The sequence below is a fragment of the Ursus arctos genome, unplaced genomic scaffold (assembly GCF_023065955.2).
Source record: "Ursus arctos isolate Adak ecotype North America unplaced genomic scaffold, UrsArc2.0 scaffold_27, whole genome shotgun sequence".
Lineage (NCBI taxonomy): Eukaryota > Metazoa > Chordata > Mammalia > Carnivora > Ursidae > Ursus > Ursus arctos.
In genome coordinates this window covers 1,686,784-1,692,276 of record NW_026622952.1, presented here as the reverse complement: position 1 = coordinate 1,692,276, position 5,493 = coordinate 1,686,784, and positions in this window count along the sequence as shown.

Below are 5,493 nucleotides of genomic sequence, written 5' to 3'. Positions count from 1 at the left end.
CTTGACATAGTAGTTTTGTTTTTTTAAATAGCATTTAACGATGTACAAGGAACGTTGTCTCGGCTTAGAAAAGCCACTGAGAAAGAAAATGTTACCATAAAACTACAGAAACCAGAAGCATGTTCATGTGAAAGGAAATGTTACTAGAATGTTAATTGGTCAGTTCTTGACTTCAGCAAAGTCTCCTCAAGATAGTTTAGACCTACAGGGTTTTATTACGGTGTATAGATAGCTCACAGCATAATTGTCTGATCTTAGAAATATATCCCCAAACCACACTACAGAACCAGGCCATCAAATTGCCGTTGCCTGTTCTGGCATCAGGAAGCTGCTGAATGAGGCTGTTCCTCTAGGACTGTCCAACTGTGCCACGTTCCATGTGAGCACATCTCCTTCCCTTCCCACATAATGCGGCTCCAAATGGAAGCCTCGCTCACTTCAGTACATTGGGTTAGAAGGAACCTAAATGTCATCTAAAAGTCTTAACTGCAAAGTAATCTGGAAAATGTAGTTGATAGCTTTCTGGCCTCTACAATTCAGGAAGACATGCTAGAATGGAGCTGAAGTGTTGAACAAGTTAGTTCTCTGTACCTCCACATAATTTTACTTTATCAACAAAGAATTTTTATTTAATGTTCAAAGCATCAAACTATAAAGAAATTTATATAGAGTAGAGGAGGCTTCTCAAGAATTTAGGAAATAATATTTTATCATTTTGTGTATTTTTGCTGTTTCTAGGCTCAGAATAACTGATTTGCTATTTAAAATTGTCATATGAAGTATCATTTCTATGTAGACAATCTCAAAGGTATCCTTAGGAACAAAGACTGTTCAGAGAAATTATAAAATTGCATTGACTCTCAGAAACTACCTCATCAGTGTCCCAAAATTTATTGGATTTGGAATTGCTGACTCAACAAAGCTCATCAAGACTGTTTAATAAAAAGCATAACTTACATTGAGAAATGTAGCTGAAGCAGACCCAACAGTGACATCGGCCTAGTCACTTGGCAGTTTCTGCCTGAAGTGGCAATTCATTTATCAAAAGATTGCTTAGTGGGTATGGAATCAGGGGAGGAGGCTCTAGGATGGAAATGTATAATGATGGTAGGCCCTGCTAATCCTAGTGACGACCATCTCCTTCCTAGTGGGCCGCTGGACGCATGGACCCGGCAGCACACTCCTTTCGCTGGACATGAAAGCACATCTGCTTCCCTTCCCACATAGTGCATGTTAATTACCATGTGGTCCATGGAGGGGTCTCCTAGTTCAAGACTACTCGCCCGATAACACTGTCACCGTGTTGCTATTTGCACTGTTGGTTCAAAACAGTGGTGGGTAAAACTGCTGGTGCCTTACCACAAAGACAAGGCAGTGGTGTTTAGTAGCTGCTGTATTCTTCACTGCCATATATTCACTGAAGAAGGTCTTTGGTGAGTCACTAATTATTTATTTTACTCACAATACTCTGTCTTTTCAATACTTTGTGTGATTGAATGGGTTTGTACATAAAGCATATCTTTTTGGTTGTCTTGAAGAAAAGCATTTGTGCAATTGTGAAGGGGGCCAAACAGGTACTTTCCATAGAACACCACTTTTACTTGAAAGAACAGTTGATAAACTGGTTATTCATACTTGGATGGCTGGCGTACATTTTCTCAAAAATAAATGAAGAGAGTTTGTCACTTCAGTTTGTCATAGGAAACAACTGAATGTTTGTTGCCAATGATAAAATTTGAGCCTTTAAGTGAAAATTTTAACCTACCACGGTAAGCCTGGAAGCTTCCTAACACCTACTACAGACCTTTCTAATGAAATCAACATGGTATTAATTAAAGTGAATAATTTTTAAAAATTTTGATAGTGTTTAACTCTGTCAACAGTTGGGAGAGCTGAATAATGGAAAGAAAATATTTTCCAAATGACCAGTCTGTGAAGTTATCATGCAGAGATTAACATTCCATTCAGATTATAAGACCCATCAGTATAGAAAGTGCGTAGATAAGTTTGCAGATTCTATATTGCAACTAACCTTTGAGAAACTACCACTTGTCAGATTTGGGTGTCGTATCAGAAGTATCACTACTTTGGGGGCACCTGGGTGGCTCAACTGGTTGGGCGGCTGCCTTTGGCTCAGGTCATGATCCCAGGGTCCTGGGATCGAGCCCCTTGTCGGGCTCCATGCTCCGGGGAGCCTGCTTCTCCCTCTCCTTCTGCCTGCTGCTCCCCCTGCTTGTGCTCTGTCTCTGTCTCTGTCGAGTAAATAAATAAAATCTTAAAAAAAAAAAAAAGAAGTATCACTATTTCTGAAAAGTCTATTAAAATATTCCCTTTCCAACTATATATTTGTGTATGAGTCTGGATTTTTTTCATATACTTCAACACACCATATTGCAACAGATTCTAGAAGTAGATATGAAGATCTAGATTATCTTCTATTAAGTTAGGCTAAAGAGATTTGCAAAAATGTGAACTACCATTTTTCTGTTTAATTTGAAAAATGTAGGTTTTATAAAATGTTATTCGTAACATAATAGGTTTATTGTTTTATTAATAAATTAATAAAAATTTTAAATTTCAAATATGGTAAATGTCAATAGATATTACCCACATTAATAAAAGCTGGATTTAGAAAAGAGTGAGACACCACTACGTCTGTCCTCAGGGACTTCAATTTTGAGAGAGGCCAACGGCATGCTAATGCGCTTTGGTAGCTTGAAAATGTTTATTGGCTATTGAAGAAATACGATTTGGGAACAAAGAAGCAGAAGGGATTATCTTCCTGATGGAGTCAGGAAAGGGTCACAAAGGAGAACAAATTTAATAAGGCCTTAAACTCAATTTTATGATTAGTTATATCCTAAATATTAAGTTATAAGTTGACAAGAGAGTCCAGAACATTCCCCTCTGGAAGTTATGTTGTAAAAATCAGTGTTTTCCAACCTGGGTTGTAACCCATTAACGGGCAATTACATCAAGTCAGTGCGTCTGAGCCAGCTTTTTATTTTTTCTAAAAAAAGATATATAATAGAAAATGTTTAATTTTACTGAATTCTCTCATATTATTTCTTCCTACTTGATTTGGTTTATTCTAATATTTTCCCCAACACTATCAGGATATTATTAACAAGTAATATCGTGTAATCTTAAGGTATACGACAACCAGATTTGATGTGTGTGTATACTGTGAGGTGACTGCCACATTTAAGGTTAGTTACACATTCATCACCTCACATAGTTCACTTTTTTGGGTGGGAACATTTAAGATTCTCTCTTAGCAAATTTCTCTAGTTTTTTTAAGGAAGAAGTTCAGGTGATTGATACAAAATCCCTTTTTCACAGTCTAAGCCTTCATGTTAGTATTTTTTAATTGTAGAAGGAACATACGCATGTTTAAAAAAAGACAAACACTAAAGAAAGATATACAAGTCTCTCCCTGCGTTCATTCACAGCCCTCTCCCTCACTTCTCAGATGTAAACCTTTCGCAGTATTTTTTAATCTTGCAGAATATAGTACATGTCAGCAAGGGACATACGTATTCTTTTTCTTTTCTTACACAAATGTATGACATGCAGTGTTTTTGTTTACCTTTCCCAATTAACATGTCAACTCAGTCTTTTCACCCATACCAATAGCTATACATTTTCCTCAAGCAACTGCTTTAACTGTTCTCAGAAATTTTGATATTTTGTATTTTCGTTCAGCTCAAAGATTTTGTGATTTCCCTTCTTGAGATGGCATCTTTGATCCATGGATTTTTCAGAAGTGTATTGTTTAATTGCCAAGTGTTGGGAGATTTTCCTGTTATACCTCTGTTATTGATTGGTTGGTTTTATTTTGTTTCTAGTGGTTACTCTAGAAACCTTATCACTATATAGGTTTCCTTACCTTCTCCCATTTATGCTGTAGTTGTCTTATATGTTACACCCTCTTTTTTTTTTTTAATATTTTATTTATTTATTTGACAGACAGCCAGTGAGAGAGGCAACACAAGCAAGGGGAGTGGGAGAGGAAGAAGCAGGCTCCTAGCAGGGAGCATGATATGGGGCTCGATCCCAGGACTCTGGGATCACGCCCTGAGCCGAAGTCAGAGGCCCAACGACTGAGCCACCCAAGTGCCGCTGTGTTACACCCTCTTATGTTAAAAACCCCATCACACAATTTTATCCTTTTTGCATTCAACCACCAAACATATTTTAGGAGCTCAAAAAAAAAAAAAAAAGGGGGCTCAGTTAGTTAAGCATCTGACTCTTGATTTCGGCTCAGATCATGATCTGGGTGGTGAGATCAAGCCCTGCATCAAGCCCCACATGGGGCTCTGCACTCAGTGGGGAGTCTGCTTGAAGATTCTCTCCTCTGCCCCTCCCCCACTATGTGTGCACGTGAGTGCTCTCTCTCTCTGTCTCTTTCTCTCTTAGCACAAGCAGGGGGAGGGGCCGGGGGAGAGAGAATCTCCAGCAGACTCCCCCCACCCTCACCCCCAGCTGGGAGCCCCACATGGGGCTCAATCCCACCACCCCAAGACCATGAGCCAAAACCAAGAGTCAGCAGAAAAACAGACAAAAAGCAACAAAGTTTATCTCTCTGCCTTCTTGGAGTTGCAGCTCCACTGAATGGGAAGGAAGATTACTCTGCTCCAGAGTTTTGGCTCCTACAGTTTTCTGCTGCCTGCCATTTTTGATTCTGCCATTGCTCTTGACACAGGATTGACTGACTGAAGGCTGGGGTGCAAGGGAATGAAGTAAAAAGGGAAAGAAAAAAAACAAACAGAATTTTCTCCACTGTCTCTGAGTTTTTGGAGTTTCTTTTTCTGCTTTCTGAGCCAGACTGACGGTTTCTCCAGGGTCTCTCTCTGCCCATCAATGCTCACTTCCAGGTTTGGGGCTGTGTTGAGCCAGGTTCGAGGAGAGCAGAGGAAAGACAATAGCATCATGACCCGTCAGTGGTGCTTCCAATTCCGGCATTCTTTGATCTAGCTGAAGATATCTGCTTTTCAGAGACCCCAAATAGCTGTGCCATGATGTTCAGGTTTTCTCGTGGTGTTAGGTGGGAGAGGAGAGTTTTCATGTGTTTTCTCCATCTTACCAGGAATCAGCCCTTTCTGTCCTTGGAATCTCTCCTTACTGGCTTTCATAGCTTCTTTGTTCTTTATACTTTCTCTAATCCTGAAATCTAAGTTTCCATGAGCTCAGATTTGGCTCTCTTCTTTTCTCTGTATGTTCTCTGTCTCGGAGAGATCATCGGTTTCTAGACCATCACAGGATCCTCTAAGGCAGGTAATTCCTATAAATGGGGGGAATCTTTATTACTGCCCCCCTCCCCAGAGACGTAAGGTCCTACTGGATATTAGCTTGGACTACCATTCCTTTTCAAATTCAAAATGTCTTATCCTTATGCCTACCTGTTCTGTTAATGATGCTTTCTTTCCCTGAAACCTACCTAAAGCCCTTGTGCAGTCAGTTCTGCTAGAACAGGACACACACATTCCTACA